Below are 11,726 nucleotides of genomic sequence, written 5' to 3'. Positions count from 1 at the left end.
CAACTAACGTTCTCATACACTAACTATTCCATTTCCTTTAACCATTCCCCTCATTACACTACATATTATCAGTCTTCCTCGCTTCCCTCCTCAAACTTGGGGAGGGCATAGAGGATTACAAATCCAGACATACTTATATTACTATCATTCATCACACTACATTCAATTCGCCATGCATTATTCGGTTCATTATCCATCATCCTTTTCATTATGTTTCAGAGACCTTTTTTGTCATTGCTTGAATTTATGCAAATAAAGTGTTGTAAAAGCAAAGAGATGTCAGACTTATTTAGTTTCTGCCAGGAAAATGATTGTTCGTGGGTAAGAGATCTCAACAGAATAGGATCCTTCTTCCCCCCCCCCCCCCCCTAAAATTTAGGTGGTGTTTTGGGTGGAAGTCTTTTACATGAAACAATAAATCGACGTCATGTATACACCACGTATTTAGAACACACGTATAATAACTCACAGCAACAAAAGTGTTCTTCCTGGAACAACTTTCTGGTGGTGATTAATTTAAACAAACACACTTGGAAACTGGGAAACCATATGCACAGTGTGTCACTGCACTATGGAAGATCTTACCAAATTTCAGATAGAGAAATTATGACTCTTGACAATTGTCTTCGTTGTGATTTTTTAATTTTTTTTTTATTGACCTTTATTTCACACCTACCTCTACCTCATATTTTGGAGATTTGCAATACTAGAAGAGGGAAAATACACAAGAAAACTGAGAAGGAAAATGAGAAATACAGCGCTATACAACAAGAGAATCGGTCCCCCTCCCCCCCGCCCCCCCACCCCTTCCAAAAAAAACAACAACAACAAAACCAAACACGCTGGGTTCAGCAATATTGCGAAAATATTACACGAAAAAAACTTTGACAACAACAACAACACAAATGATTCTTTCAAGATTGTAAATAGGTGACCGAACAGAAATATACCATTCTTCCGGGAATTTGTTTCAAACACAGAAAAAAAGGATGGTCTGGCAGTATTGTACTGGATCGCGAAACTATTTGCAGTAAAGCAGTCTCTGACACACAACCAAAAGATCTGTAGAAATCTAGTAAACGTTTTTTTTTCGGTAAAAGAATAAGGGCAAAGAAAATTCATCTCTCTATTTTTTATTTTTTTATTTTTATTTTTTTAATAGTATTATTTATTTATTTTTTTTTTTTTTTTTTTTTTTTTTTTGCTGCCCCATCATCTGCACCGTTTCAGTGGCATTACTCCCACGCCACTCATTTAGATTCCCCCATACACGGCCACACCCTGGGTTCGTCCTTCACAGTTCCAGCGTCGGCAGTCCACAGGGAACCATCGATGTTAGGTCGCCAGGAGGCCACACACCAGAGGAGACCCTGCACTGCTGCTGAGTCACTTCGGTGGTGTTCAGTGGTGCCTGTTCTGTTTTAACGTACTTAGGACACCACCTACTAAGCCCCCTACTAACGACAATAATGGCTTAGTCGCGGAGCCAGACTGAGTGAGCGTCCCTCCCAGAGTGGAGACCGCCACCACGTCCCTCAAACAACAGCCCCCCATGAATCTGCCGACACTGACGACATTGACAGGACTCACCCCAAGCACAGGAAGTGGAGGGGTATCGAAACTGAGGTCACCATGAGAGCAGGGCATGAAAGGCCACAGACTTTGAGACTATTTTGTTTATATTGATGACGATGAAGGAGGAGGAGGATGACGATGATGATGACGATGTTGCTATGGAGGTCCATTTTGGTTTGGGACTGCGTGACAAGGCTGTACCCTACGCTTCCTGTCATTATGATATCCCGGCGTAAACCAGACCCGAGAGATACAGACACTTGCAGTGTTGGTCAGGTAATTAGAGCAACACACCCAAAGACGCATCCTTGAAGTGGATGACACTCGACTGTGTGGTCCCAGTCTCCCCATTTAAGCCCACAGCACACTCAACTCTGGGTAGGAGCCAGGCCACGGGCCGAAAAACCCACCTCCGCTGGGATTCGAACCCGCGTCCTCCCAGCCGTCAGTCCGCGACGCTAACCACTTCGCCACGGTGGCTGGTCATCTCTCTAATATTTGCATGAACATGTAGGTACTAAAGTGAGTATATATGACTGTAAACAGACCATCTACAGACCTGTCTGGTTCGAGTTCTGCATTAAGTTAGACGTTTTTGTTTTTATTTTCAAATAGACGTTCACTGGTGGTTTAGCTGCTATTCTTTCTCGTGAGATGATGAATCGGGGGTCTGCACACGCCACACACTTATCACAGTAAAAGAACTCACGGTAACCAAAGGCAGTCCCAACAAGGAAGCAAACAAATGTGGCATATTTCACTATGGAGACATGCTACCCTGAGTGGAACAACTCGATTTTCACACACAAAATCTCTGACAAAAGAAAAGTAAAACAATACAGACATCTGCACGTACATGGACAAAATGCATCCACAAAGGTAGATACATGCTAATAACTTCAATCAGTTAATCAGTTAATTAACCAATCTAATTTATTAATCAATTAATGCATAAAACAAAACCCTATCATTCATTCTACTCGTGGTTCAGTTTCTCAGACACATTGTCACCTGAATAATAAAATGATAAACACCTACCTGTCCGTTGCCACAGTCAAACAATGTTGCTCTCACACAAGGAGGAAAAATGCAGAAGTCTTCATCACTCTCATCACTACAATCCGAACGAAAGTCACACAGCAGGGAGTATGGCACCAACTCCAAGCTTTTGGAGCACTGAAAATATGGCGGAAGTGGGGTCACTGGGGCAAGACACGAGGTCATGGCAATGACGTCATGATGCCAACACTCTGTGTGCACGTCACACGCCAAAAACAAATGTGTCAAATGGCCTCGGGGACAGCGGATGAAACGGTGATGATGCTCAGTGAAATGTTCTGTCGGCGTGGCCAGCTGAGGGGAGGTGGTGAGCACAGTCTTGTTGGCTTTCAAATGGCGCTCACAGAGAAAATTGGCTTGTCTCGGCTGGTTGCAGGCTGTCGTTGCCAGAGATATGGAATCTTCTCTTGGCCTTCGAACATAAAGTAAAAAGTCAATACATACACGAGGTTACAAAATCATGAGTGCGTGCACGCACATAATCACACACACACACACACACACACACACACACACACACACACGTCAAGGCAGACGTAGATAAGATGCACAGAGACGGAGATGAAGGCAGCTGGATGGACATGAGCCTGACTGGCGGACAACTCAGAACCGGGTCCATTGAAGGGACACTGTTGTGAGCAATGCTGGTCAAGGAGTCAAATCTGGTACATCATCAACGTGATAATTTCCTATCAGATGTGAAAACACACACACACACACACACACACACACACACACACACACACACACACAGAGTCAGGTGCAACGTCTTCCCAGACAGTCAGTGAATATCCCGCCACCAGCACTCCTGTGGTCAACTGTGAACTGAGGCCCATACTGACGTCCGTGATTACTGGATGTCTTATTACCAGAACATAAAACAAATCTCACGACACGACAGAACTTGTTTTTTTTTCCCGAAATGGTCGAAAGTGGCAAAATATAAAATATTGTGGACAAACACAATGCATAAAAACAGCACACACAATTATTACCACCTTGTTTTTACAAATAAATATGTGTGTTTTGATTTTGATTTTGTAAAATAGAAAGAATTGATTATGTTGTATGTTGTTTATCTAATATTGTTGCTACAAATAACTGAAACTACTAATTTATCTAATATTGATGCTACAATTACTAGAAATAATGAAGCTGCATGTTATTTGTCATGAATAAGGAGCATGTTGAATCATTATGTCATTTATTGTAACTTTATTCAATTATGTTATTTTTAGAACATATCAGACTGAACAAAAGTGAAAGACTGATTAATTTTTACTGTTTAATTTTGTTGTTGACAAAAATACTTGCTTTGAAAACTAAGTGAAGCTGACCATTTTACATATGAAGACATAAGTGCCAGCAAAGATTGATCTCCATTCCCTGTATCATTTTTTGAATGCACAATGCACACAAAGTGCGTGCTTTTTTTTATGTGTCTCAAACATTAAGGAAAATATGGTATTTTATGTAGCCGTGTACACTGAACCGAGTGGTTATTCAAGGGTACAGTACAAAAGACTTAACTAATGATGATTAGAAGGATAAAAGGATTTACAAGAATTCCCGCGCACAGGCCAGGAACACATAGAGGCCAGTCACAAATGGGTTTTTCTATTGTTTTATTTACAATAGTTATTAGATGAGAAGAAGAGCTAAGAAGAAGATATAAGACGAGAAGACATAAAAAGAGAAGACTTAAGAGAAAAAGAGATAATGAGAAGACAGTGCCTGGAATGACACAAACAAATGTCATTAGCACAACATGTTGGCACAAGTGAATAATAAAGCACATGTATACATATTGCATGGAAAGACTACAACTTGGTAATGCATATGTGTGAAGACCAAACACTGACATCAAATGACATTCCTAATACATTTAAATAGTGTAGTTAAAGTGATTGAAGCTGTGCTGATTTAGTGAAAGTACACTGACAGTATAGATTAGGTAAAGCTTATACTGTGTCAAAGTGACTCAAATGAATCAGTTTATCATGTAGCACTATACTGGAGTAAGCCGTATAGGAGAGGGCATGATAACTAAATTACAATTAACAGACTGATACGTATCAGGTGGTTTTAACCAATAACTGATATTAATCCAACACTATCTTGTAATCATGACAGAATACTACACACATCTTAGAGTACTGAGATTCAGTGAAACACTGTAACCTTCTTTAGTGACAGCAAATGAGAAAGAACGCGTCATATGCACTCACTAGAATTTTCTCGTACAAACTATCAGTGGCCAGAGACATCACTCACTGTGACGTTAAGAAAAATCAAATGGAACACTGCTCCAAGCATATGACGACATGGTGATTATTTAGATCAATTATAGCCCAGCTGTGACTAACATGTCAAAGCAATAACTAAACAAAGCAATAACTGAACATACTCATATGAACACAAGTACTGTGTCGAACAATACAATTTACAAATCAACACATTCTACACACTAGTACTTACAGCGATATGTAGTGAGATGTCGGCCGTTGTGAGAACACACACGACACACACTCACACTGCTGAGAGAGAGAGCAGCTCTAGTCAGATGACTGACCAGGTATTAAGTGACTGCTCATTACTCGCTCTGCCAATTTATGCTGGTTAAGCGAACTACAAAGACAATCACGTGTGCTGCGACGCAGATTGGCTCAAAACTGGCCAAATCTAACAACAATTGTGCTTCTTACAAGGTGTTCAGTGACAGATTTCTAAATGATTCCTGAAACGATTTACGTCAGATAAGTTGCAAAAGGAAGAGCTCAAGCCTACTTTCTAATGATTATAAAATGAAGTGTTGATTATTTACTATGAATTTATATTCTTAATTTAAGTCACCTGAACGGGGTCAGTTTTAACGAGCTCGTCGCTGAAAATTACAAACTGCGTTAAATCGGTTTAACGTAGGCAAACATAAATGGAATAGATTTAAAGATGGAATCGCGATGATTCTGCCAGTATATAATACTTGTAGTTTACTGATCTGACAAAAGAGATATTAATTAAATACGGTGGAGCAGAAACACAGATTCCAGCTCAGCCAATAGCGTACCGCGACGCAACACTGGTCAAGCCATGAGTAGGTTGTGAGGCGAGGAAGACAAAATGATGTAAGCAGCTTTGCGTTCAAACTGGGAGTGACATCACACATATTCTGTGCACAGGTTAGTTGCGAAAACTGTCGTCTGCTAATACAGCTTGTGCGTGAATCATTATCTGAAGTCTAAGAGCACTGTCTGAAGCAGGATGAAGAATGCTTGGCTACATTTACTTTTTCCATCTTGAAAAAAATAACATATATTTTCTTGTAATCATGACAAAACGAAAGAAAAGAGAGAGAGAGAGAGAGAGAGAGAGAGAGAGAGAGAGAGAGATTACCAAATGAAAGTGCGCGATCTATACGTGCAGAAGGGCTTGCTTGTTGTAATGTTGACTGCAGAGTAGAAACTAATACCCTTCAATGACCACTGCAGCATGGCTTTGTACCTGAAAAAAAAGAAAAGAAAAGAAAACAACAACAGCAATAATTATACTATTAAAATACAACTTACTTATAAATTACAACGAATTCTCCTGTGTGCTGAATAAGAGCTGGCACTACTGAACATCACTGAAATGACTAAGCAGCAGTGTCAGGTCTCCACAGGTGTGTGGCTTCATGGTGATCTGACACTGACATTTCCATGTGGAGTGCTGGATGTGGGGTTACAACACATAAGCATCTGTGTTTTCTAGAAAATGTAGATCCCAGATGCCATGTCCGTGTATCACTAAATATTAGTAGAATCACGAGAGAGAGAAAAAAATATAGTCTATCAAACTGTTTCCGATACTTACATTCCTGGGAGAGAGAAGTCTGCAGATTGTAGACCAATATAAATATCTGAGAAGTCTATCACCTGCAAAATATTCATTATTTCATTCCACTCTGATGGGGTCACCAGGTTCGCCAAATGAGCGTCACGCAGACGACACTGATCCGCCGCTTCCTGCCATGTCAGAGGGTCGTTCGGAATGACGTATTCATAACAGGTATCGCCAACAGAAATCTCTCCTTCACTGCAATGAGGTTTACCAGTGTACGGACATACAGCTTCGTCCTCTCCCCCAGAACAGTCAGCCATCAGATTGCAAGGAAAGTGCTGCTGGAAGTCTGCCCAGTGTGGCACAGAACAATTCCATACGTGACCAGGTTGTTGCAGTAGAACAGCAGAGTGTTTGTGAAAAGAGTAAAGCATACGGAAGCCAAGTCTCCCATAGTGGGTGCTGTACGTCTGTCCACTGAATGTGACTTTAATGGCTTCACCAAACATAATGAAAGGAGGGTGCCATTGTTTGGAGCAGGATTTCTTGAATTTGTTAAACGTTTTGCCATTATGATTTTTAAAGGAAAGGCGAAGATCAACGGCTTTGTTACAAAACAAAGGTGAATCCAGTTGTGACCGTGGAAAGCTGATCATAACCTGATGGCCTTCAGGCACTGTGACAGTCACTCCTTCATTTATATCATACATGTAAGTGAAATCGCTTCCCCAGCATTTCGTCTCCACATATCCTGAAAATATGACAATTAAAATGTTTTCAAAGAACAGCAGAATATGAACGATTCGTCAAGATGATCGATGTATGCTACGTCAGTCATATTTTGACGCACACTATTGTTCACATTACCATGAGCTTAAACTAATTTGACAGTTCCATACCAGCTTTACTAAAGATTTGCATGTTGTATAACACAACGGAGCTTGAAGACAATGTATGTGTACAAGTTAACTTTTTTTCACTATAATTATCATTCATTTCTTTCATTTTGCCCATCGCTCCTGGTGGAGCATAGGCCATCGACGACCCCTCGCCATCACACTCTGTTCTGGGCTGTTCTGGCCATTCCTGTCCAGTTGGTCCCTTGCTGCTTCAGCTCTGCCTCGGTATCTCGCCTCCAGCTGTTGCGAGGCTGGCCTCTCTTCCTCTTTCCCTGCGGGTTCCAGGTCAGGGCTTGGCGTGCGATGCTGGACGCTGGCTTCCTGAGGGTGTGTCCGATCCAGCCCAACTTCCTCCACAGTATCTGCTTGGCCACTGTTTCCTGTCCCGCTCGCTCCCACAGATCTTCGTTTCGGATCTTCTCCTGCTATCGAATCTTGTAGATGTGACTCAGACAAGTGTTGAAGAATGTCTGAATCTTCTGCTGCATCGTCTGTGTTGTCTGTCATGTCTCGCATCCGTAGAGCAGAACTGACTTCACATTGGAGTTGAAGATGCAGAGTTTGGTTTTCATACTGATTGCTCCAGATGCCCAGATGTTCTTGAGCATGTTGAAAGCTGTTCTTGCCTTGCCGATTCTGGCTGTGACGTCTCAGTCCGTGCCTCCCTGTCGGTCAGCCATGCTTCCCAAGTAGACGAAAGACTCCACCTCCCTGATGGGCTCTCCACCGACTGTGACTGGAGTGTTGGCAGTGGTGTTGATCTTAATCAGTTCGGTCTTCTTCTTGTTGATCTTGAGCCCTGTCCTGTCTGACGTGGTCTCCAGGCGAGTGGTCTTGTCTTGCATGTGGCTGTGGTTGTATGACAGGAGCGCCAGGTCGTCAGCAAAGTCGAGATCATCCAGCTGTGTCCAGAGTGTCCACTGTATACCATTGTTCCTGCCTGTTGTAGTGGTCTTCATGATCCAGTCGATGACCAGGAGGAAGAGGAAAGGTGACAGCAGGCACCCTTGACGAACTCCAGTCTTCACCTCGAAACTTTCGGACAGCTGGCCTGCATGGGCAATCCTGCAGCTCATGTCCTGGTAGGTGCACCGGATGAGGGAGATGATCTTCTTTGGGACTCCGTAGTGCCTCAGCAGCTTCCACAGCGTCTCTCTGTCGACACTGTCGAAAGCCTTCTCATAATCTATGAAGTTGATGTAGAGGGGGGAGTTCCACTCCAGTGACTGCTCCACGATGATGCACAGGTTGGCGATCTGGTCGGCACAGGATTTGTTCCGCTGGAAGCCTGCCTGCTGGTCTCGGAGCTTGGGGTCGACGGCCTCTTTCATCCTTTCCAGTAGAACCCTGTTGAGAACCTTGCCTGGCGTTGACAGGAGCATGATCCCTCGGTAGTTGCTGCAGTCCCTGAGGTCAGCAGCTTGATGATGATTCCTTCTTTCCACTGGGCCAGTACCTCCTCCTTCTCCCAGATCTTGCTGAAGAGGCTGTATAGCATGTTGACAGCTATTTCCGTGTCTGCTTTGATGGCTTCTGCTGGTATCTCGTCTGGCCCTGCAGCCTTCCCATTTCTCAGAGTCATGATGGCCTTCTTGACCTCTACCTTTGAGGGTTTGTCGCAGCTGATGGGCAGTTCTGTCTCTGCAGGTGGAATGTCTGGTGGTGCATCAGGGGCGGGGCGCTTCAGCAGCTTCCTGAAGTGTTCTGCCCATTGTTTCAGCTGTTCCTCGGTTGTTGTCAATGGGTTCCCGTTCTTATCCTTCAATTGCTTGTTGGTCTGCTGGAACTTGCCTGTCAACTTCTTGGCCACCAGGTACAGGTCCTTCAGGTTCCCCTGTCCGGCTGCTGCCTCTGCTTGACTGGCCAGGTCGTCGATGTAGTCCCTCTTGTCCTTCTTGATGCTCCTCTTTACATCTCTGTCCACTGCTGTGTACTCTTCCTGTGCCTTTGCCTTAGTTGCTCTTGTTCTGCTCGTGTTCAGCAAAGTTTTCTTCTCTTTCCTTGTTTTCAGCTTGTGGATGGTGTTGGCAGAGATCCATTCCTTGTGCTGAGTTTTCTTCTTGCCAAGGACCTCTTCACATGTGTCGTGCCAGAGCTTCTTGCTGTGTTTCCATTGTGTCTTGGTGTCCATCTCGCCGTCTTCTATCAGCTCTTGTAGTGGCTGGAACCTGTTGGAAAGGCTGGTCTGGAATGCTGCGTGTGTGTCTTTGTTTCTGAGCAGTCTAACATTGTACCTTGTCCGTGTGTTGTTAGCGTTGGTGAATCTTTTGAGGCGAAGTCTCACTGTCGTTGTAAGAAGGTGGTGGTCTGATGACACATCGGCTCCTCTCATCACTTGTACATCCTGCCATGATCTCCTGAACTTGTGGCTAATGCAGATGTGGTCGATCTGGTTCTCTGTGACGTGGTACGGGGATCTCCATGTGGCCTTGTGGATGCGCTTGGGTAGAAAGATACTCTACCTATCACCAGCTGGTTCAGGGCGCACAGGTCTGCAAAGCGCTCACCATTCTCATTCATCTGTCCCAGTCCGTGTGTCCCCATGGTTTCCTCGTAGCCGGTGTTGTCCCTTCCGATCTTGGCGTTGAAATCTCCCATCAGTAGGGTTATGTCTTTGGCTCCTCTTCTGTCTACAACTGTCTGTAGTTGTTGGTAGAAGTCATCTTTCTTCTCTTCTTACACATCATTGGTGGGAGCATAGCACTGGATGATGTTCAGTCTGATGTCAATCTTCTTGGTGGTAAACTTGGCTGTGATGATGCGGGAGTTGACAGGTTCCCAGCCGATGAGTGCCCACTGTGCCTCCGGTGCCAGCATCAGGGCCATACCCTCAGTGTGGGGGGTTCCATCCTTTGTGTGTCCTGAATACAGCAGTTGTTCTCCAGATGAAAGTCTCATCTGTCCTGACTGTAGCCACCTTGTCTCACTCAATCCTAGCACTCCGATCTTGTAGTTTTTCATCTCTCTCGCTACTTGGATGGTTCTTCCTGCTTCATACATCGTCCTGATGTTCCATGTGGCTACTCGAGTTGTTGTCCTGGGTGTCAGAAGGGGAGTCAGCCTTGCAGCTTCCTTTCGGCTTTCACTGCACCGCGTCATAAGTCTCCGGGATGGAGACCCTTCCTTGCCCAGGTGAATGTTTTGGTTCTTTGTCGTCGATGCTTCTGTAACTGGTCTTTTTTACTGGCAGGGTAGTTAACCCTACGCAAACCCCTTTATCTTCTGGGCGAGTTTGTCCTGCCTTAGTCGCCTCTTACGACATGCATGACAGGGCAGTGGGTCTATTCTATCAGTGCCCAACCCACAGGGCAAACTATAATTATCAGATAATCAAAATCGTTAAAACTCTGTCTGTCTGTCTGTCTGTCTGTCTGTCTGTCTGTCTCTCTCTCTCTCTCTCTCTCTCTCTCTCTCTCTCTCTGCATGTGTGTGTATGTACGTAAATGTTTGTCAGTCGATCATCAGTCGTTCAAAAAGTTATCCAGTAAATTCTACAATGATATTCTCTGATTTAGCGTCTCAGCTACCGGTCCTCAGTGCTAACCACTATACCGCGGAGACTAGGTGACCATCCATTCTACAAGAGAGTAAGCAAAAAAGAACTCAAGCACATTTTGCCCTATTTTCGCAGTCACACCGGTAGCATGGTTCGAGCAAACACATGTAAATCACCTGTACATACTGAGGCACTCACACCTGTGCACAAGCGCACACAAAACACAAACTCATATATGCACACAGACGTGTAAACACTCAGACACGCACCCACAAACTCGATCATTCGGTCACACGTTCACTCCTCACTCGTAAACACACATGAATCAACCCTCTCTCTCTCTCTTATCCCCTCACTCGCACACACGGGCACTCTTACTGTGTATATACTGACCAGTCTTTTCAGTCTCATTTTTCTTGAGGCCGACTTGGTTGGGATTCACTTCATACTCAATAAATATATCCACTGTGTCATTGCTGACAAACTGGGGGTAGTACCGAAACTCTACTGACAAATGGTGACTCCACTGCACTGTGTTGAGACGTTTCAGGTGCTCACACCCGAGAGTTTCCCCATCTCCTGTCGTAATGCTGACAGCGAGACTCTCACAGTTAACCAGCATCTTGAAGATTTGCATTTGCACTTTCCTATCTGCTGGGGCTTGAATGGTAAATGAACACAAGGGTACAGTGTCCTGTTGAAAGTTAAAAACAACTTCTCTGCGTGGAGAAAGTGAAATGATGCCTTTCGAAGTTACAATAACAGAGTCGACAGCGTTCTCATCACCACATATACATTGCCATATTTTCGCTGAGGTGACATTTTTTGAGGGAGAAATATACACTAGAGGCAGTGACCCTGCAAATGAAGAAAAGTCG

At 43.9% G+C, this 11,726-nt stretch overlaps 1 long non-coding RNA gene across 1 annotated transcript; it reads right to left on the bottom strand.

Moving 5' to 3' along the window:
* Positions 1 to 2,775: 2,775 nt before the first annotated feature.
* On the bottom strand, positions 2,776 to 6,518 carry LOC143274727 (uncharacterized). The gene is made up of 3 exons (XR_013053300.1): positions 6,487 to 6,518; positions 6,028 to 6,135; positions 2,776 to 3,046 (listed from the first exon to the last, which is right to left on the bottom strand). It is a non-coding gene; the product is annotated as an uncharacterized LOC143274727 (long non-coding RNA).
* Between the last annotated feature and the right edge of the window lie 5,208 nt (positions 6,519 to 11,726).

Source organism: Babylonia areolata, chromosome 29 (genome assembly GCF_041734735.1).
Source record: "Babylonia areolata isolate BAREFJ2019XMU chromosome 29, ASM4173473v1, whole genome shotgun sequence".
Lineage (NCBI taxonomy): Eukaryota > Metazoa > Mollusca > Gastropoda > Neogastropoda > Buccinidae > Babylonia > Babylonia areolata.
The sequence above is the reverse complement of the archived record's forward strand: the minus strand, read 5'-3'. Positions and strand labels throughout refer to the sequence as shown.